This window comes from Pelodiscus sinensis, chromosome 16, assembly GCF_052426305.1.
Source record: "Pelodiscus sinensis isolate ZL-2025 chromosome 16, ASM5242630v1, whole genome shotgun sequence".
NCBI classification, from domain to species: domain Eukaryota; kingdom Metazoa; phylum Chordata; order Testudines; family Trionychidae; genus Pelodiscus; species Pelodiscus sinensis.
Genome location: NC_143067.1, coordinates 20,978,106 through 21,001,364, shown reverse-complemented (window position 1 = coordinate 21,001,364; position 23,259 = coordinate 20,978,106). Strand labels below are relative to the sequence as shown.

The window sequence follows — 23,259 nt, the reverse complement described above, 5'->3', positions numbered from 1 at the left end:
TGTGACATCTGTCAAATGACTGGTACTGTGCAATTATAGTTTAATTTGCTAAATATCAGCCAAGGGCTTGGTGCTGTATATTACACCAATAAGAAGACAGTCATTGCATCAGGAAATTTGCAGCAATAATAATTCATCATTATTACGTATTAATTGTTATCTGAAATTTATAGGGTGCATATCATTCCAAGGGATCAAAATGCATTTCATGCATATACAAAGCTCCATTGACAGGCAGACACTTCTGAGGTGCAAAATGATAACCATGTGGCAAACTAATGCTGTAGAATAGATTGCGAAGTGGAGACTTTCAGAGCTCATAATTCTACAAATGATGCCAATATTTTTGAGGGACACCTCTTTCCAGCTATCTTCCCATGTATCCGTCATTCTAACACCCATTTTACAGTATAGCACGAAAGACATAGCAGCACAGAGTAACTCCCTGAGTACATACCCAGTGGGCTTGTACTGCCTCTTCAGTGCTACCGGTACCTGACCTAGCTATATTAAAGCTAGCACATGTATGTCTATGCAGACTGCAGTTACAGCCTTGATTACAGTGCTGATGTCCTCTCAGTGCAGAGCTAGGCAAGATGTGGCCCTGGAGCTGGATCTGGCCCACCTAACACTTTGATCTGGCCGCTTTCTATTTATTTCCTGCTCCTGGTGCTACCAAATTTCTAGGCGGTGGCTCAGGCAGTAAGATCCTATTTAAATGGCTCACAGCTTCTGTTTGTGGCACTACCCTGGCAGGGGCTGGAGCCATGAGCCCTTTAAATAGCTGCAGCAACCCCAGGCAGCTGCCTGGTAACCTGTTAGCTGTGGGGCTGGGAACTGCAAGCCCTTTGCTGTGTTTTTAATTCACAGCCTCAGGCTCCCTTCTGGGGGAGGCTAGTTCCCAGTTCTGCCTCTTCTGTCCCAGCTGCATCCCTTCATGGGAGGAGATGGCCTGTGACCACATACCATAAATTCATGGCTCCCCTGTGAAAATTATTGCCCACCTCTGCCTTAGTGACTTGCCTACAGACATTCAGAAAGCCTGCACCAGAGCAGGGTTTCTCTGATCCAGATCTAGAACCTTAAACCCTGGACCATCCTTCATCTCCAAACTTAGCCCTGTGTTTTATCAATAAATGGGCCACTGTCTCTTCCCCACAATTCTCCTTGAAGGAAAAAGTCATGGATGAAAGGAATACAAGCCCATTAGTCAGATGGGTTAACCTTTAAAAGCAATTTATGATCTGTTTTCCTCTTTTTTGCAGCTTCTCTGATGTGTCTCTTTGGTGAGCAGAGATGTATTTTTCTTAGCACAAGTCCTGAGTAGTGTTAGGCTCCCTACAGTTTATGGCATTGAAAATATCTCTGGTTCTTCCCTCTGTTTCTATGTACCTTACCTGTCAACATGAGAAATCCTGAGATTGTCATATGCTAAGGAGTGCCGTGGGATTCAACAAGCGTGCTAGAGAGAAGGTCATTAAACTATCGCAGTACTTAGCAGCCCACAGTTTTTCTTGGTGTAAAGCATTTTGTAATCGACATGGGTTAAGGCAGGCATATTCCCACACATCTATTATCTGTAATTCTTGAACTTTCCTCCCTCACACCACCACACAGCAACTAAAAAATGACACACTCTTCCCAGCTATGAATCCCTCAATAGCCGGCTATTAAAGATTATTCAGTAAACAACATAGTAATCCTGTCCTGTCATACATTGCATGGGAGGGTTTTGGATGGTAGAAAATGGGTTTATTAACTGAATAGTTACTATAGCGCGGGGGTGTGGAACCTAAGGCTTGGGGGTCAGATGCGGTCCCTGGGCTTGCCTGGATTCAGCCCCTGAGGCTTGGGACTCCCCCAGCATTGAAGAGCCCACACTGGGACTCCAGCTCCCCATCATCCCATGAGGCTGGAACACCCAAAATCTACAAGCCTGGGCCCGCCTAGGCTCTGGTATGTGAGGGGAGTGTGGGGAGCGTCTTTCTCCTTCTCAGTGAGGGGCCACGTCAGTGAGGGGTTTTTTTCTCTCTCTTTTTTGCAGTCCCTGACTGATTTTTCTCTGGGTCAGCGGTTCCTGACCCAAAAAGGTTCCTCCACAGCTGCTGCCCTGGCTTCTAGACAGCTAGAGATTCCAATCCCGGATATGTTTTATGGGGGCCATATCAAATTCTATGAAATGTTGGCTCCTGTTCATGCTTTGTCCCCAGTCCACTGACTAGACCTGAGTAGGACTTACTATTAGTCTGCTAACTAGGGAAGCCTTGGCCTGGGCATCTCCCCTCCTGGAAACTTCTAGACCAGTGGTGGGCAACCTGCGACCCATGGCCGAATGCAGCCCGTCGGGGTTCTGTGTGTGGCCTAAGAGAAATGTTGTTTACTGTTGCCCATGCGCAGGGTTGCCAGATTCCACTGGTTTCCATCTACATAGGTTTTTTTTCCTACTGATATTACTATAGTGAAATGCATGTAAAGGAAAGGCATGTGAAGTGAGGTGCGTACTGATTGCTACGGGAACTGTGCATTCCCTCTGCATCCAAAGCGCTGCTACAATTCAACGGGCACACCCTGCAAATTCTAGGTACTCAAGCACAGTTAGCAAAATGACCCTATCTCGTGAGATTGTCTTGGTTACAACAATCTTGCAGCCCATTGAAATGAAGGAGGGCCACTCATGTAGCCCACTCACTAGCCTCGCTTGACCATCGCTGTTCTAGACCCGAGGCAGAGCAGTTTAAAACCTGAGCTACAGAAATTGTTTTTGATGATCCAAATTGCATTTGATCTGATGAGAATCTGCTTCTGGAAATATGTCAGGGATATATGTTGGTCATCAACCTTGCTGCACAGTTCTGGTGCCTGGCAACAAATGCTAAAGATGATGAAGTGTTACACCACTACCATCTCCAACAGCCCTAAGCTGGCAAACCAAGGATGAACTGACTCAAGTGGGGCTGCTGCCCATCCTGGATGCCCTGGCCAAGTTGATTGGTCAAGGTACTGATGGCCATCTGACTAAGCATTGTCTGGAGATAGGGTTGAGGTCCCAGTCCCCTTTCACATTCTCAGTACAGAAGCTCAGGCAGATCAGCTGGGGTTGGCCTTGCTGCTGAGAGAGGCTGAGAGAGGCTGTCTTCATGCTTTGGTCTTATGCCTATATTGTGGGGAATTTGGAAATTATAGCTGGAGATGCTCTGCTAGGAATCCAGCTGTGTCTTGAATAGAAAGACTCCAGGTCTCAACTTTAATAAGAGGTCTGTTATACCCTGTGTTCCCCCCCTCACTCCAGGAACTTGCATCTCAGCTATGGAGAGACACCACGCTAGCACCCTCCAACTCCCTCTCTGGTTACAACACCCTACTATTCCAAACTGAGTAGATTTGTGGACTTCAGGGGCCTCCAACAATTTCATGGTCTGAGACTTAGCTCAGGTTCACAGCGTTCCAACTCTGTGCAAGAGCAACTTTGACTTGGTGGAATCCAATGACATATACCTTCTCTCCTCTGCAGGGTCACTCATCAAATAGCACCCTTGGTGGTTACTGTACTCCATTATCACCAGGAGGTTTTACAGTTTGATCTAATCCATGAACCTCATTCCCCTGTCATCCTCAGCATTCCCTGGCTCATCACTCATGATCCATTCATGGGGGCCAAGCACAGTATGCTTCACATCAAGACTCTACTGTGAACTTTGCTTCCCCAAATCATGTTCTAGATAAGAAGCTGCTATGATCTTTGCCACCTACTTGACAAGTCAGGGACCAAAGAAGGAACACTGAAAATGACTGCTGCCATCTCTGCAACTCCTTAATAGCTTCAGGAATCCTGATGACACATCAGGATTACTGTGATGTTTTTTGAAAAAGAGGGCAAATACATTGCCACTCCATTATGACTGTCCAATTGACCTGCAATCCAGTGCTGATGTCCCCTTTGGCCTTATATATTCCCTCACAGAACTTGAACTCCTAATGCACTGGGAGCACTGCTGCAAGAAACTGGAGAAGGAGCTCCAGTAGGGGCACCAGTCTTCTCTGTAGTGAAGAAGGACAACTCCTTATGCCATTGTGTTGATGCTCAAGCTCTGAACAAAGTGTCAGTCTGAAGCTTCTGCCCCTCCCCACTCACTGACAAACTCTTAGAGAGGCTTCACTTGACCAAGACTGGTACTAAGATGGACCTTATTGGGTCCTACAACCTGACCCAAATCTAGGAAGGCAATGAAATGGATATTGGCACTTGATATGGATATTTTGACTATTTAGTTATGCCCTTTGCATCACATAACGTTCTGGTAGTGTTTGAGCATTTCATCAATGAAATCTTCAGGGACACATTGGATTGGTTTGTGATTATTTGATGATATTCTTGGGGTTTTTTTCCTGAAAACCAGGCACTTCATGAATAATTTGTGCCAGTTCTCAACTGACTCCATCCAAACCATCTTTATGCCAAATTGGAGAAATGAGTTTGACAAAGATCAAATTGAGTTCCTTGGATAAATCATTTCTCCCAAAAGGTTAACAGAAGGTATCTGCCATTTCTGGGTAAAATGCCCCCCAAAACACAAGAGGTTTTCAGTGATTTCTAGGATTTTCCAATGTTTATTTTTATAGGTATTTTACCAAAAGATTTCTCTCATCTACTTGCCTTGATAACGGTGCTTCTTCAAATGGGAGTCCACTTCACCTTGTCACCAGAGGCAAAGTTCATATCTCATCATCCAAAAAATATTTTACCTCAGCTTCCATTCTCATGCACCTAGATCCAGTCAAACCTTTATTGTATGCTGAGGCAGATGCTTTGGACTTTCCCATCTGAGCTGTTATGTCACAACATACTTGATCTCCTAACCAACTCCGTTCCGATACCTTTTATTCACAAAAACCAGCACTGAGAGGAATTATGATAGTTGGGACAAAAAGTTATTTGTAATAAAGACAGATTTTGAAATGTAGAGAGACCTGGAAAGAGCTTGGCTCCTGGTTCAGGGCCTTACTGACCACAAGAATCTGAAATAGCTTCAAACTGCCTGTAATCATAAAGTGACCAGAAGATTTGTTGGTTTCTTTGCCAGATTAGATTTTTTGTCATCATCTATCATCCTGGATCACAGACTGGGAAGGCAGATGCTCTGACCATTGAGGGCAAATACACTGAGTCTGGCACAGCCGCCATGGCTACCATATTACACCTGTAAAATTTTTATTCAAGAGATAGCAAATAGGGACTGTGTGTTTCTCATCTCATATGTCAGATTCTATATGCTCTTAATATCTGCCTGGCTCAGGGTTTCATTTGAAGGATGGTCTGCTTTATTATGGAAGATGTCTTTATATCTCAGAGGGCTAGTCCAGACTTGAGTTATTAAAGATCTGCCATGATATGCCAATTGCTGGCCATTTCAGCTACTTCAAAACCTGAGACCTTGTGCTAGGGAATGTCTGGTGACCAAGATTAAGATTTGATGGTAAGAGGTTCATTAATTCCTATGATGTGTACTCTCAGAGCAAGTGCCCATGTGCCAAACCACTCGGCCTTCTTCATACTTTACCTACCCCATATCGACCCTGGTCCTTGATATCCTTGGACTTCATCATTTAGCGACCCTGCTCCTAGGGTTATGCCATCATCCTTGTCAATCTTCTGAGCAAGATGGCATGCTCTATTACTGTTTGCTTGCTTCCAACAGCCCAGGAAACCACCTGCCGTTTTCTAGATCATGTTTCCCAGCTCCATGTGCTGCCAACTGGAGTAGGGTCAAATCAAGGCTCACAAATCACTTTCCAGTTTTAGCATAAACTCTTAGGAAGGGAAATTGGCCTATCAGCTGCAGACCAATGAGCAGACAGAATAAGGGCACCAGATCTTTGAGCAATGCTTCTGTTATTTTCTCAGTTATCATCAAGGTGACGGGGTTGGCCTCTTGCCAAAGGCTGAGTTGGCATACAATGATTCTGCTCATGCAGCCACCAGACATAGCTCATTCTATGCAAATGGTGGTTTCCCACCCTCAGCTTCATTCAGCTGCTCATCCACTTCCTGAGTCACTGACGCAGCATCTAGTTGTCTACCTTCACCTTAATGAATATCTTGAAGCCTCCAAAGAGGCATACATTGGGCTGACTGAACCCAAATTCATCTGTAGGAATAAAGTCTGGCTGTCCTCCAAACACCTAAAACCTAGCTGTTCCTCAGCTAAATGGGACTACTAGTACCCAGGCTCATTTAAGATCATGAAACAAATTAACTCTATAGCATATAGGCTCCAACCACTAGGCAAGACCACCCATGATCTGGTAATTGACAAGTAAGACATTTACATATAAAGAGGAGCTTAACAATTATTACTCTAAGCCACAGCTATTCAAGATGCAGTAACTTATATATGTGATCTGGTTAACAGAACTCTTTGTCTTTGAGGGTATGTCTACACTACCCCGCTAGTTCGAACTAGCGGGGTAATGTAGGCATACCGCACTTGCAAATGAAGCCCGGGATTTGAATTTCCCGGGCTTCATTTGCATAAGCGGGGCGCCGCCATTTTTAAAACCCCGCTCGTTCGAACCCCGTGCAGTGTGGCTACATGGGGCACGAACTAGGTAGTTCGAACTAGACTTCCTAGTTCAAACTACCGTTACTCCTCGTGGAATGAGGAGTAACGGTAGTTCGAACTAGGAAGCCTAGTTCGAACTACCTAGTTCATGCCCCGTGTAGCCGCGCTGCATGGGATTCGAACGAGCGGGGTTTTAAAAATGGCGGCGCCCCGCTTATGCAAATGAAGCCCGGGAAATTCAAATCCCGGGCTTCATTTGCAAGTGCGGTATGCCTACATTACCCTCCTAGTTCGAACTAGGAGGGTAGTGTAGACATACCCTCAGGTAGTAATAAATACTTACTAATTCACCATCAGGCTATTTTCAGTTATAGAAATGTAGCCAAGTGTAGCCAGACACGAACCCCATCTTGTTTCTCTCCCCCAACCCCCGCCAGAGAGCAAGAGAAAGGCAGTCAGCCTTTGATGCCCTGGGAACGCAGGTGTGCTGCCTGTCCCTGACTCTACCATAAACAGAAACCAGACAGTAAATGGGCTAGCTGATGACCCGGGGCCTCCCGTCGTTCTGATGGCTAGTACCAGTAATTGACACGCCTGCACTGTCCCAGAAGAGGAATCTTCGCCCATCATATACCAGAGGTGCCCATTGTCTGCATTTTCCCAGGTGTGAATTATGCTTTGCACCCTTTGTGGGAAACTTGGTGTTCAAAGCCATTTTTCCTAATTGGCCACTTGAGACCAGGAAGAAGCCTATGTGACCCAAGGGGTATAAAGAGGGTTTAGTAGCCCACCCCATTTGAGCTCCAATCATCTACACCTGCTGGCAGGTATTGATTGTCTCCTGAGGTCTGTGGGATGCCCAACCTCACCCTACTTCTTCCCGAGGGATTGAGAGAAAGATGCTGGCCATGCCAAGTCTGGACACAGGGGTGAGAAGAAGGAGTTACTCACCTTGTGCAGTAACGGTTGTTCTTCGAGATGTGTCCCCATGGGTGCTCCACTCTAGGTGCTGGTGCGGCCTCGCGTCTGCGACCGGAGACTTTTTCTAGCTGTTTCTGCCGCGGCGCGCAGGCGCCGTGGCGCCCTCTAGTGTCGTTGGGACTGAAGGGCGCCTGCGCGCGCGCGGCTCCTCCTTTCCTTCTCTACCCGCCAGAGTATCAGGCTCCAAGCAGGGGAAGGAGGGAGGGTAGTGGAGCACCCACGGGGACACATCTCGAAGAACAACTGTTTCTGCACAAGGTGAGTAACTCCTTCTTCTCCTTCGAGTGGTCCCCGTGGGTGCTCCACTCTAAGTGACTACACAGCAGTTGTTGGCTCGCGGAGGTGGGTTTAGAGCCGTGTGGTAGTAACTGTGGATAGCACCGCTTGTCCAACCGCCATAGAAGATGCTATCGAGGTGGAGAGAGCATAGTTTTGAGCAAACGAGTGGTCAGATGACCAGGTAGCTGCGTTGCAAATGTCCTGCAATGGAACATTACGAAGAAAAGCGGTCGTGGAAGCTACCGCTCTAGTGGAATGAGCTGTGATAAGTCCAGGTAAGTCTTTGTTATGTAAGGTATAAGAGGTTTTAATACAGGATGTAATCCATTTAGAGATTCTCTGAGATGAGACTGCTTGTCCCTTAGATGTTTCAGCATATGAGATGAAAAGTCTAGGCGAGGCTCGCCAGGGTCTCGTGCGATCTATGTAAAATGCCAATGCTCGTCGGACGTCAAGAGTGTGCCACACGGTCTGGATCGGTTCCGTGTGCGGTTTCGGAAAGAAGGCAGGTAAGTGTATGGGTTCATTCACATGGAAGGGAGAGGGTACTTTAGGTAGGAACTTAGGGTGGGGTTGGAGTACCACCCTGTCCTGTAAAAATACGGTGTATGGAGGGTCAGCCATTAAGGCTGCAAGCTCAACCACCCTCCTATTGGAGGTAATGGCGACGAGAAAAGCCACTTTCATGGACAGATGAGACAAAGAGCAGGTCGCTAGTGGTTCAAACGGGGGTTTTGTGAGGCTCTTAAGGACATGGTTCAGGTCCGAAATGGGGACTGGTGGCCGAACCAGAGGGAAGGTGTTCTGCAGGCCTCTGAAGAAACGCTTGGTCAGTGGGTCAGCGAGAAAAGAAGTGCCTCGTAGAGAACGGTGAAAAGCCGCTATGGCCGCAGCATAGACCTTGATAGTACTGAGTGCTAGGCCGGAGTGTTTTAGAGAGAGTAAGTAGTCCAATAAGGTATGTATAGGAGCAAGATGTGGTGGGCTTGCATGGGTTTGAGCGTACCATTGGGGGAAACGCGTCCACTTGTACCAGTAGGTTTTCCTGGTGGAGCGTCTCCGACTATTAATTAGTATGTGTCTCACTTGTTCTGAACAGGCCATTTCGGCATCTTGGAGCCATGAAGGAACCAGACGTGGAGCTTCAGCTTGGGGATGTCCGGGTGAAGGGTCCGACCATGGTTTAGTGAGAGGAGGTCGCGATGTGGAGGGAAGGGTTACGGGTCTGTTACCATCATCTTGAGGAGGTAAGGATACCATGTTCATCTGGGCCAAGCAGGTGCCACCAGAATCACCCGTGCCTGGCTCGATCTGATCTTGTCCAGGACTCTGTGTAGGAGTGGGAGAGGGGGAAAGGCGTAGAGGAGGGAGGCGTCCCATGCGATGGAAAAGGTGTTTCCAAGGGAACTTCTGCCCAGGGCTCCCCTGGAGCAGTAGAGGTGGTACTTTCCATTGTTCTCTGTGGTGAAGAGGTCGACTTCCGGTTGGCCCCAGTGAAGGAAGATCGGAGTGAGGGCGTGTCTGTCGATCTCCCACTCGTGCTGGTCCATGAACATGCGACTTAGGGCATCTGCTGTGACGTTGAGTATTCCGGGAAGATATACAGCGGAAGGGGTGACCCCATGTGAGAGGCACCAGGTCCAGAATTTGGCGGCTTCCGAGCATAGGGAAGGGGAACGGGCGCTACCCTGATGGTTGATGTAGTACATGCTGGTGGTATTGTCCGTCATAATGGTGATGGTCTTGTGGGCTATATGGTGAATGAAGTATTGGCATGCATATCTGACTGCCCGTAACTCGAGGAGGTTGATGTGGAGTGTTTGCTCCACAAATGACCATTTGTCTTGGGCTGTGATGCTTCCCAAATGGGCTCCCCATCCCATGAGTGAGGCATCGGTTATAAGCGTGAGAGTGGAAGTTGGATGTTGAAAGGGGACGCCGTGTAGCATGTTTTGAGGAATTGTCCACCAGAGCATGGAATTTATAATGCGTGGTGGGATAGTGACGTACTTGGAGATTTGGTCCCTGAAGGGTCTGTACACCGTAGCGAGCCAGGACTGAAGAGGTCTCATGTGGAGTCTGGCCAAACTGACGACATAAGTCGTGGAGGCCATGTGTCCGAGGATTTTGAGGCAGTGGCGGACAGTGACAGTAGGTACCGCTTGTGTTGCTCGGACAAGGTCACGTATTATCGCAAACCTGTGTTCGGGAAGAGTGGCCCTTGTTGCAATTGTATCGAGGAGGGCGCCTATGAACTCCAGTCTTTGTGTTGGGCGTAAAGTGGATTGTGCGTCATTTACGTGAAACCCGAGACTGAGTAAAAGGGCTACTGTGGTATCTGTCATGGCCTTCGTTTTGTTGAAAGACGCAGCTTTTATGAGGCAATCATCCAGGTATGGGAATATTATGATGCCTTGGCGTCGAAGAAAGGCCATTACTACCGATAGGGTTTTGGAAAATACCCTGGGGGCCGTAGAGAGGCCAAACGGGAGCACCCTGTATTGGTAGTGTTGGGTACCCACTGTAAATCGGAGGAAGCGTCTGTAAGCAGGATGAATTGTAATATGGAAATATGCGTCCTGAAGGTCAAGAGCCGAAAGCCAATCGTGTTGGTCGAGTGCAGGAATGATAGTTGAGAGGGTAACCATCTTGAAACGGTGGTATGCAATGTATTTGTTGAGGCGCCTGAGGTCTAAGATGGGGCGCCAACCTCATGTCTTCTTCTGGGTCAGGAAGTACGTTGAGTAGAATCCCCAGCCTCAGAATTGTGTTGGTACGTGTTCTACTGCGCCCAGTTGAATGAGGTGTGAAACCTCCTGCAGGAGTTCGTGAGAGGGGTCCCTGAAAAGGGATGGGGTAAGAGGGTGGTTGGACGGGGTAGAGGTAAAGAGGATGACGTAGCCCGATTGGACTAGGTTCAAAACCCACTTGTCCGAGGTAATGAGGGACCATTGGTGGAAAAACGCTCGGAGGGGGTGGTGGAACTGAAGGATAGCAGTTGGGAGGGTCGGTGGATTGGCTTCCTGGCTCTCGACCAGGCCTTCAAATCTGCTGCTTGCCAGCTGGGGGATGTGGTGTGGCATGTTGTTGTTGTTGGCGTTGTGGTCTACAACGCTGGGATCTCTGTTTGCGGAAATCATATTTGGGTTGTTGGCGGAACGGTTCTCTCGGTCGTTGGTAAGGCTGGTATCTGGTCCTTCTAAATGGAGGAGTATACATTCCTAGGGTCCTAAGGGTTGTACGGGAGTCCTTCATAGAATGCAACACCTCATCGGTCTTGGTTGCAAATAGGTTGGTCCGATCGAAGGGTAAATCCTCAACCTTTTGTTGGAGGTCCCTAGGTACGCCGGAGGCTTGTAGCCATGACATTCGGCGGAGCACTATCGCCGAGGCCGTGATTCGAGCCGCGGTGTCTGCCACGTCCATAGCGGACTGCAAAGCTGTGCGGGAAATGGTGAGGCCTTCCTGCATAATACTAAGCAGGGTTGGCCGTTTATGCTCTGGAAGATGTAGGAGGAGGTCCTGGAGCTTTGAGTAATTGGCATTATCATAGTCTGCGAGCATAGCAGTGTAATTGGCCTCCCTAAGGAGCAATGTGGACGAAGAATAAACCTTTCGGCCCATAATGTCCACCTTTTTGTGGTCCCTGTCTTGTGGGGTTGTTCTTAGGTTAGGTTGTTTACCCTTGTGACGTACAGAATCCACTACTAGGGAGTTAGGGGGTGGGTGGGTGAAAAGAAAGTCCATCTCCTTTGGAGCGATGAAGTATTTGCGGTCTGCTCTCTTATTTGTTGGAGGGATGGATGCTGGGGTCTGCCAAATATTGTCAGCTGGGTCCATAATGGCCTCATCCATAGGGATGGCAATTCTGGAAGCAGTTGGAGGTTGAAGCGTGCAAAGGAGTCGATATTGTTTGACCTGCACCTCTTGAAGATCTTTTTCCTGCGCTACGGCAACTCTTTTAAACAACTCTTGAAACTTTTTTGTATCGTCTCCCGACGGCGGGGCATCGGTGGTGACCGCTTCGTCTGGGGAGGAGGAGGAATTGTGTAGCGGAGATCTGGTCTCGCCCTCAGAAAGGGAGTCATGGCCGCCTGAAGGAGCTGGAGAATTCGGCTCTGTGGCTGATGTGGTGGCAGGAGGAGAGGCCGGAGGTGGCCTGGAAGCGGTAGAAGAGGGTCGATGGTGAGACCTCTTTGGATGTGAGTTCCACGGTTGCCATTGGGTGGCATATGGCGGGGGTGGATAGGCATACTGGTGTGGATACCACGGATGCGGAGGGGGAGGGTATGCATATTGAACCGCAGGCATTTGCCAGGATGGAGGTCTGTGAGCCGGGCTAGAATGTTGCGACGAGAACCTGCTTCTGGGTTCGGTGCCGATGTCACTAGCTGAACGAGAAGCGGCCGAGGAATGGTGCGATCTCGCTGAGTGGATAGAGGAACCCGGGGACGGCGGTGCCGAAGAGGTGTGGCTCCGCACCAGGGATTGGTACTGGCTTCGGCTTTGGGACGGTGCCGAGCGGTGTGGTCTCGGTGGAGATGAAGGTGCCGACGTGCATCCCGGCACCGAAGTGCTAGGAGGTGGATTATCGGTGCGGGCCTTTTTCGGTGCCGAGCCCGGTGCCGTTTGGTGGTGCTTCGGTGCCAAGCGCTCTCTAGGCGGCGCCATCGGTGCCGAGGACGGCTTAGGTGCCATAGCGGTCGGTGCCGCTGATTTTTGTTTTGGCTCAGAATGAGCTCTCTTGTGCGGTGCCTGCGTCTTAGATCGCGGCGCACCAGAGGTTCCCGGCGTGTCCTCAGTGCTCACCCGCGATGCTGAGGGTGCCGAGGATATAGCTGGAGCTGGAGAGAGTGCGGTTTTTGACACCTCAGAGGAAGAGTGGGTAGGGGTTGGTCTTTTTCCATATCCTTAGTCGGCTGAGGCGGAGATGAGTCCTCTGAGGAGGGACGGAGCGACTTCTCATACAAGAGAGTCGTCAGTCTATTGGCTCTGTCATGGCGCTCCCTCGCTGTCAATTTAGAGCAATGCAGGCACTTTTGCGTCTGGTGTGCCTCCCCAAGACACTTAATACAGGCACAATGTCCGTCAGACGCCGGCATGGCATCCCGACATGTCTCGCAACGTTTGAAGCCCGGCGAGCCGGGCATGAAGGGTTGGGGAACAAGCGGCAAGCCGCAACGAGAGAATTTTTTTTTTTTTTTAAGAACTAGTTGGGGGGGGGAGGGGTTCGAAAACTTGGTTGATGAGGTAACTAGGGGGTAAAACAAAGAATTTAACTGTTTTTTTCCCACAGGAATAAGGCAAAGAGAGGGCTCCGTCTACTGCCGAGGACGGTAGAGAAGGAACTGAGGAGCCGCGTGCGTGCAGGCGCCCTTCAGTCCCAACGACACTAGAAGGCGCCACGGCGCCTGCGTGCCGCGGCAGAAACAGCTATAAAAAGTCTCCGGTCACCGGCACGAGGACGCACCAGCACCTAGAGTGGAGCACCCACAGGGACCACTCGAAGGAGAATATATACCTGCTATGTGTCTATTTTGCATGCATTTAATAAGAGCTCAGAGAACCAAAAGGGTTTCATGGTACCTATAAGTGACTTATTAGTGTAATTTCTGTCCTGTCCTTTGTAGTGGTGTTATCTGTAACACAGCAGTAGCATTTAACAACTAAGTTTACCCTGTAACAATAAAATAGTAACTGTTTAAGCTTTAACCTGACTCCTTCAGTTGCTGTAACAGAACCAAGCACAATTTAAAAGAACTTCAGCCGGTCATAAGGGACTCACTGCCCTGACTGTCGGCTGACACCAAGCTCATCACCTAATAAACCATCTTGTTAGTCTTTAAAGTGCTACATAGTCCTGTTTTTTGTTTTGGCTATTTTCAGTCATTCATAAGCCAAACTTCTTTCTTGTATTTAGCTTTTATTTCCTTCTTATTTTTGTGCACATCTCTACCTTTTCCAAGTACTGTAGCATTTTGTATGTAATTTTTAGCCGTCTCTCACTTGAATAGTAATGGTATGCACAAAACTCCTTTTCCCATAAAGGGGAAAGATGCACCTTTGTGAAGGAAAGGGCTTTTGGGGCAAATTGTATTCTCTCATTGGCATAAGACGTACAAGTACATCTGGAGCTGCCTGCCAATAAAACAGAATTTTGCCTGCTGTTTATAACAGCGTTGGGGGGGGGAGGGGGAGGGGGAAGGGTGTTAAACATATTGACTCTTTAAGAGTGCTCTGTTTAATAGGAGGAAGCAGGAAATGTGGTTGAAACGGTGGAGTCTGGAAATTATTGCTGACCTGTTCATTTCAATCTTGAGGCTTGCTTGAACCCCAAGGTGTTTCAGCCTGGTTACATGTGCTTGCATGAGCTACAGGAGGCTGTATGTATGCTGTAAGCAGGTACCCCATATCCAGCTGTCTGTGTGTGGTTCCTGTGTCAGGATATCAGGGCTGAGGAGATGGAATTTTACAACAGAGTTGATTAATTTTAATTTTCACAAAAGGGACAGGCTGTGGATGGGAGTCATCAAACCAAAAGGCTATATTGCTAATTTTTCTTATCGTGTTTGTCTCAGCTCCAGTGCATTTGGCTAAACCAGACTGTACTTTATTAGCTACTTGCAGATAACTGATGTCATTTGCTTGCCCGGAGAGAAAAACTTTCACTGCATAACACAGCTGATTTATCTGGACCAGTGATGAGGGATGGGAGCAGTCAGGTTAGGGCTTCTCATAAATATACCTCTAATAGGAAGTGAAATTAAGGGAAAGGATTGTACAGATCTATTAAGGATACTTCCACTATCACCTCTTAACAGATACCTAAAAGGCTCTGGGCTTAGTCAGCTACTTAACTGCAGCCATACCTTTGTACATAGGCAAAGAGGATCAGCTCTACCAATCAAGGAAAACCTACACCTACAAATTCAAGCCTGTTGCACTTGTGTGCTGAAGGGTCTCAGAATACAGTTAATGGGGTCAGAGGCTTTCCCTTCTAAGTAGCCAGTTTGATATCATATCAGTTAAGGTTGATAGTGATTTAAAGGTGTTGCCATCTAATACTTATGCGATTAAATGAGTTGGTGGTCTTAGTCTAGCCCTTAATGGAATTGACATAAGAGTTGACTCTAGAGCTGGTTGGGAAATATTCTCTCCTCCCCCCTTGACAAATTTTGACTTTTTTTGGCAAATTTTTTTTAAATCAATTTAGAAATGTTGCAGAGCCTCATGGGAGTTTCCAATTCCATTTTGCTGCAGTGCCTCCTGCACCCATTCTCCTCTGTTACAGTGAGCTCCATTGCCAAATAGCAGTCACTCACCATATAGCAGAGTTTTTCTTGCTGGGAATAGTGCATCATGGGAGGCCTTGGCACTGATGCATCATGGGAGATGTAGTATAGATAGAGAGCCCAGCCCATAGAGAAGAATGGATACATTGGGCAACCAAACTACAATTCTCATCAGGCACCACAATGGTATATCTTAATTGAAATATTTTGTTTTGCTGGCAGAGGTGAAAACTAGATTTTGAGCATTTGATTTTTTTTGATGAAAGAATCTGTATTTTCCTCAGAAAGCAGACACTTTTGGTGAAAAATTTTGTTTAGATGCAAACCCAATTTTCTGTGAGGAAGAAAAACTATTTCAGATTTTTTTTGGACTGGCTGTGGTTGCTAGCTTCAGCAGAGAGACAAAGGATTAAATGGGACAAGGAGAATGAAATCTCTCTCCTTCAAAGGTAGTCCCTTTGTACCTCTATAACACCTTGCTTTGGAGGCTTTCTAAGTGCTTTAAAGCTGCAAAGAGATTAATGAAGTCTCACATCACCCTGAGAGGCAAGGAGATTTTGTTATCTCTCTTGTGCAGATGGGGAGGTCCATTGCACAGAGTGGTGGAGGAGAAGCTAGTATTGTTCTACCTGCATTGGACCTGCTCTGTGCATTTGGGGAGCTGCTCTCTCTTGGGCTGTCAATCCACTGCCTTTCATAGGGAATTCATTTCAGAAAGAATAATACAGAAGGTTGGACTGTGGAGCCTGGGTACACGAAGGCCTCTATTATTTAAGTCATCTGTGCTAGGGATGTAAAATCCCAGTTAACTGATTACGTGTGGGCCCTTCAGCTGTGCAGGGGCTGCTACTGCTGGCACTCCCAGCACCCCTGGCTTTGTGGGGTCTGCTGCTGCCAGCACTCCCAGGCCCCTCTCATGCGGGGCTGGAGTAGCCCTCCACCCAGGGCATGGGCTGCTTTCCCAGTCCCCAGTAAGCATCATCCAGCAAATGTGATGCTTACTGATGAACTAGTTAACTGGTCTCCCATTCACATGCCTAATCTGTACATCTTGTGATTTCTAGAAGATGTTGTCCAGGCTGTTTTTGTGATCCTGTCCTTGTGTGTAACAGCAGTACAGCAAAGCAGCAAACTAAAAAGGTGATTTCACATCTTTTCTCACTCTCCTAATTTCTTCCTATAAAGTTAAGCTTTGTTTTATTTCTTGCCCTCTTTATATTTGCAACACGGCATGCCCCAGAGACAGCGCTCTTGTGCTCTTTGTGGCTGGCATTCAAGCTGGCACAGAATAAGCAGTTTCCTGGCACTTCTTCAAAGTCAGGACACAAGTATTGGAGGGAGGTGATAGGCACCTTCATGAAATAATTTTAATTATAGCTTCCTTTTGCAGCTTTATAAGTTGGTCATAAACATGTAAAACTTGGGATGAAACTAATACCGGTATCAGTTCATCCAAAATAAGAACCACTTGCCAACTGAAATCCAGAAGCCATATTGCGCCATTGATGTGCCCTAGCTTTTCCCAGGAGGGGTAGTGAAAAATTGCTTCTGCGGTTCTGCTAACATGGAGAAGTTAAGTCAGCAGAGAGCATTTGAGCATTTAAGAAATTTGCCAGGCCCTCTGGGCTCATGCTTCTCCTGAGAAGAGGGCCACAGGATCTTTAGTGATGGGAATGATCCAAACTTTCATTTCCCATCTCATCTCAAAGCCAACAGTTCCAGCAATAGTGCCCCTTAGTAACACGCCCAGGGCATTTTTTGAGTTCTGACTTAAGAGAAAGCACTGCTCATTGACTTACCAACTCCATTCCCTGCACTAGTGCATTAGGCTTAATTTTCAGTTCCTCTGATCTGAGAGAGAGGAAGTGTAGGTGAGCTTTAAGTCCTCTTTTCTCTTCTTGTTTTCTGAGGGCCCTGGGGTACTGCCCTGCCCAGCCTCTGGTATAAGAGTCCAGCCATCTCTATTGACCTTCTGTTTTATGACAATTGTTGAGGTTTGGGCATTTGTTTTAGTTCTACATTGGAACGAAAGGAAACTGCTTTGAACGTTTTTTGCAAAACAGAATTGTGTCAAAACATCCATGTTTGGACTGGAAAGATCTGGGTTGTAGCTTTTTTTTTCTCTCCAAACTCCATCTTGGACCTGAGGAACCATCCCGTAGAAACATGTCTAAATTAATATGGTTCCACAAAATATTTTGGTTTTGACAAAATGGCATCTTTTGAGGAAAAATTTAATCAAAAAAAGTTTCCAACTAGCTCTAGGTAGAGAACAGTCTCAGGGCTGTGGCAATCATTTGTGTGCTGCTATCCACGAATGTCCTTTGCTCTCTTGGAAGCAGGGAATAACGGGGTCCTCTGCTGGCCTTCAGCCCACCTTGTCTCTCCAGCTCTTCCTGCCATCCGTCTGCAACAAGCTGTCTACACTGAGCACTGATGTAAAGCCCTTGCATCAGCTGCACGCTGGAAGTCTTCTTAGCAGACTATACTGCCAATTTCCAGCATACACTGAGGCCAGTTTAACGGAAGCTGAAATCTTACATGTTTCCATAACCATTGATATAAAACGTGATGCTAGTTACCACGATTCTTAAGCTTCCTGACTAGTGGTAAAGGGTAGAGGCAGTTTCTAGCTGAGTGCTCCCTGACCTTACTACCAGCAGACTTGCAAAGATGGGCTTGTCTGGAAATGAGCATAGTCACTTAAGAAGAGAGCTCTGGAGTTTCTTGTATCTTTTTGTGGAATTGGAGGGGAAGGACTGAGATCAGGGACTGAGCCATGGCTTGGATTTCACAACATGCTGTGATGCTCGCTGCATGCCTGGGCCCGAGTCTTTCAGAATGGGCCGTGTCTCCGAGAGGGTGAGTGGCTTGGCAAGAGTAAAAGGAAGGGAGAGTGTTGCGTGTGCCAACAATTACAAGCAATGGGAGGGGAGCTGATATGAGTGACAACCTCTCCCAGTTCATTTTCTTGTATGGGCAGAAATGAGTCTGACTGATCTTCCACAGTAAAGGTGCCAAGGAGTCACGTAGAGCAGATTTTGGGTGACTGTAAAGATATTCTGTGGGGATTTCCTAACCTGAGTTATTTTGCTGGTACGTACTGTGTTGTGTCATCTCCTCAAGCCCCCACCTCTGCTTTCAAGACATACATTTTTACTTAAGAGTGGTTGGTATTAGGGCTTGATTCTCTTCTCACAATTCCAACATCATCAAATCTCAGGGAGACACTAAAGCAGGAATGGAAACAGACTGGTTGCTGGAGGATTTTCCTCTTATGCCTTTAATTTGGAGTAGGATTCTCTTCCACCTCCATAATCCATCTGTTTTTTAAGACAGGGAGCAAAGAGTGGTATCTTTTCATGAACAAGACGGCTGACAGCTACCTTCAGGACCATGCTGAGGTTCTAACTGCCTCTGAGTAATAAGTCTAGTGGCCTTTTGATTTAAGCCAAATTTAGCATAAATTCTAGGGGATGGTGCCCTTGAGGGAGAAAAAGATATAATAGGTTATTATTTTCTGATAACTGATTCCTTTTCCTCCTCTACTCTGCCCCATGACAGCGATTGAGACCTTTTCCTCTGTGATCCCCATCTTTGCTAACCCCAGTGCCTGGGAGCTTGGCCAGCGTCTAGCCTTTTTGTCTGAGTTTCAAGACAAACTCACACTTGACTCTTGCCTGAGACAATGTATGAATCTAGGTCATTGCCTCAACGGCCATCATTCGCCAGAGATCATACTCAGGACAATTTGTTCCAGCCCAGGACTGAACAGCTGCCCAGAGAAGAACTGTGAGGAAAGGGCTTAGGGATGCTGACAGGGGCAGTTTCTTTCACTGAAGGGAGAGACGCTGCCTGTTTTGAGGTGTGGTTCCCCATGGCACTGAATGCTCCTGATCTCTTTGTATTTTAATGGACGCCTCAGACACCTGAGCGCAGACTTTCCCTTCCTTCCAGCAAGGGAGTATGTCTGCCATGACGCATCTCTAATGCAGGTGACTAGCCAGTGTGCTTGGGGAATCAGGCTTTCCCCCATTGCCTTTCATATGGTGAATTTTTGCTTCATCTAACTAAACCCATCCATCCTTCCTTCTAGCAGAGAGCCTGTTCCATAAGAATGACCATTCTGGGTCAGACCAAAGGTCCATCCCGCCCAGAATTCCGATTTCCAAGAGCGGCCTATGCCAGCTGCCCCAAGAGGGAATGGACAGAACAGTCCAAGTGACCCATCCAGACCCCCATTCCCAGAATGTTCCCTGCACTCATTGTAGGAGGACAGCTAGAAACTCCTAGTGGGATGAAAGAGGGGGAGGTAATGCTGTTCTATCTATACTACATGTGCAGTCTGTCCTCCTTTTCGGAGCTCCGCTTCCATCCAGGCTCTAACTCATCAGATCACGTTAGCCTCTTTTGGTGCTGTATGCCATGCAGACCTCACCGTCTATTAAAGCCTTTCCTGCCACAAAGCCAGACAACAAACTGACCTTAATGTCAGCATTCTTGCAAATCCCTCTGAGGCTCTTTATTGCTTGCAACAGGCTATCAAGTGACTTTTTCACAGCATATCTAACCCTATCCATGACTCAGCATAATTGGGTGCAGAGACTTGGCAGCGAATTTAACAAGATGGAAATTTATAACTGGGAAGCACACGGCTGTTTCAAGATGACACTTGAGATTAAGCCAAACTGCAAGAGGAAGAAATCTAAGCTATGCACTTACTCTTTTTTCTAGCCCCTGTAAATTCATAAGTTCCAGTAACTTACAGTACAATAGACAGAGCTGATCAAATAATTGATAGGTGAAAAATCTGTGAACAAAAAATCCATTTGTTTTGAACTAAAACTATTTTTGTGTCCCCCTCCCCCATAGGAAAAATTGATATCTGGATGTCAAACATTTGGGGAGAATGAAAGTGACATTTTGAAATGAAACTATGTGTTTCTAAATCAAATGTCAGCAGGGTTAGTTTAGAAAAAGTCAAAACGAGCCATTTTGCCTTTTTGGAAATTGCTTTTCTCACATTTTTTTCGGCCACAATGATTTGCTGAATTGAACAGATTTATGAATAGTTTTAGTCACCCCCAAACTGCATTTCTTGGCAAATTTACTATTTGCCCCCCAAATCTCACCCGTCTGTGACACTGGCTGTCTCAAGGCACTTGACAAATTTGTTCCTTGGGCTCCCTTACAGTGAGTGATCCCAGACCAAAGGTGATGAGAAAAGATGCATAATTTACAAGGATTTTTTTTTTGGGGGGGGGGAGTGTTGAGCTGTAGGTTAGGTCAGTTTAAAGTCACCTTTGACTTTGTTAGACCGAAAGAAGGCTTGTTATAATCTGAAGCAAGCTCATCTTCTCACCCACCACACACTGTCCATGGATTTCTATAGCATCTTTCGTCTAAAGACCTCAAGGTACCTTACAAATCTGAACCAACCCTCAAGCACCCATGCAAGGCAGAACAACATTATTATCCTTATTTTCTAGGGGTATGTCTAGACTACATGGCTCCGTCGACAGAGCCATGTAGATGAGTGTACTAGACATAGCAAAATGAAGCAGCGATTTAAATAATCACCGCTTCATTTACATCAAAATGGCCACCGCGCTGTGATGATCAGCTGATTGTCGGCACAGTGCGGTAGTCTAGACGCTCCACGGTTGACAAGGGAAGCCTTTGTCGACCGCTCCGGTATGCCTTGTGAAAGAAAGAATTGATGAAAGGAACTAACTTGCTTGCAAAGAAGTCTTCTGAAACTGCAAATGAAAGTCTTGACAGATGGATCCTGGCTTGCAGTCAAGCAGAACAAGCCAATGTAACCTTCCAGTTTTCTGCAGGCAACCATCCAAGGCAGAGGTATCACCAGCCTCTAAGACTGCTTTGGGGAAACTGACAGGCTCCCTACTAAGTTAAGAAAGCAAATAACCTAACCTCAGCTCAGGAATGCTTCAAGTCAAGCACTTCCTTAACGCTACCATTTCAGAGAGTTATCCAAGCCTCTCTAAAGTTTAGGGGAGCAAGAGGATTCTCAGCAAGAGTTTGGGTCCGCTCCTAGTGAATACATTTCAGGGCATAGCACCTCTACTGCTACCTGAAAGTTACAGCACAGGGATGGATCTGAACAGCCTCAGATTTGTGCAAAGTTTATATCCAGTCTTGGATTCTGATTTCAGTGTTGGGGGCTTATTATTTATCATATTTTGACATGCTGAAATCCCAAATGAAAAATTTCAGCTGGTTCCTTATGGCCAACTAGGCAAAGTCTCCTGGACCACTAGTGCCTGGGGCTGCCAATACAGAATGGATGAAGGATTCTAAAGAAGTCTATTAGACTTTTCAGTAGGATACAACCCAAGAACATTACAGGAAAGTGGGGCCTGTTTTAATTTAGCTGGACTTAACTTTAGAAGAAGTATCTAGGCTTTCTGTTTGCTGGAGCCCAGCAATTGACATGGCTCCAGTGTTTCTGTTTACTTTGTGAACATTTGCTTGAGGTACTTATGGTTTTATTTCACAGTAACATGCTCAGAGATGACATTGCGACATACAAACTGTTGGTGGTTTTTTGTTGTTATTCTAACTATTAGAATTCAGCTAATTATAATTAAAGTGGATCTTGTAGTTTGGTAAAATGCCAGAGCTAATGGGAGTAAACGTGCACCTTTTGTTATGGGCAGGTTATCATCATATGTGTTACACCAAAGCTGCAGTCAAGACCTGACAATGTCACTTATCTTGAATAGTGCCCTGGAATACAGGGTATTGACAGGGAACATTGCATCAGGCAGTATTCCAGTGCTGGCCTAGTCTCTCCACATTCACGCTTGGGGTCATTCATTGGTCATATTTTCACCAGTCTTTGCTACCCCAGCTCAATTTAGAGTATCTAGTGTTTTCTTTCAAGGTCAGTGTCTAGCAAAAATTGTTCTACAGGAATAGGTTGTCCATGATCACTGACATTTCTAACCATCTGGTTACACTATAGCCTTCCACAGTGATATTCTGGGGCATGGAATTTTCAGAAGCAAAGCTCCTTGTGGACTTCAGCCTCTTGGTCAGTGGAATGTGTCCATGAAGTTGATGTGTTGGATCATGCACCCTTTCTCCTTTTTATTGAAGTCATTCTGCCTCTGATGTTTATGCAATCCCTGAAAGGTAATATAGGCACAGTATGGGGGTCCATTCCACATTTCTGTTATGATCCTACAGGAATCACTGAGTTCAATCAATTTTGTGTATCTGGTTTGCTCGTGACCAGAATGGGGCACTGTACCCTGCAGTGGAATAACACAAGGCGAGTTGCTCATGGTGCTTTAGGGCCAGCTTCCCATTTTGCAGAGGTGCTGGAACAATTTGTTCTAGAGGGGGGTCAGAGAGCCATTGAACCAAACTGTAAACCCAGTATATGATGGAAATCACCTTAAGTCAGGGGGTGCTGCAGAACCCCCCCATTCCGTTAGTTTCAGCACCTATGCCATTTTTTGTTGGCTAGTTTATTAAATGCACAGTTTCTGGAGTTCAGTTTCTTTTTCAGCTTCGTGAAGAGCTCTTACAATGTTAAATACTTACTGAGTCAGGGGAAACAGAGAGGAAAGTTTAAAGTACCATTCTACTGCAAACATGTTTACACTGATGATGTAAACACTGGCTCCTTCTAAACCAACCAATCTGCTTCCTCCATGTATTCAGAGAATTACCAGCTGACTCTAGTGATGGAAATATGCCACATTTGAAGTCAGGAAGAAATTTTCCACCAGCTCAGACTGAGAGAGGCCCTGGGGATTTTTGTCTTGTTCTGTAGCATGGGGTGCAGGTCATTTGGGGTAGGTATACACAGCAGCATTACTTTGGAATAACTTCAGTTATTCCAAAATAACATAGTGCACATTTACACTACAAGACTTTATTTCGAAATAATGTTGAGCCTGAGGACTTCTTACTCCAATTCATGGTAACTCTCATTTCATGAGTGGTAAGGGAAGTCAAAGGAAGTGTGTTTTTCCTTTGACATCCTGTTGTGTAGACCGCGCCAAAAGTCGAATTATGCTATTTCGACTTAACCTACGCAATTGACATAGCTGAAGTTGCTTAGCTTAATTCGACTTTAACCCTGCTGTGTAGACATATCCTCAGTGATTAAACTA

The 23,259-nt window shown here is 46.5% G+C and overlaps 1 protein-coding gene across 3 annotated transcripts in view; it reads right to left on the bottom strand.

Annotated features, from left to right (window-relative positions):
- Nucleotides 1-23,259, bottom strand: part of SH3RF2 (SH3 domain containing ring finger 2) — a 115,573-nt gene that overhangs the window by 34,677 nt on the left and 57,637 nt on the right. The gene's annotated exons all lie outside the window — the stretch shown is intronic.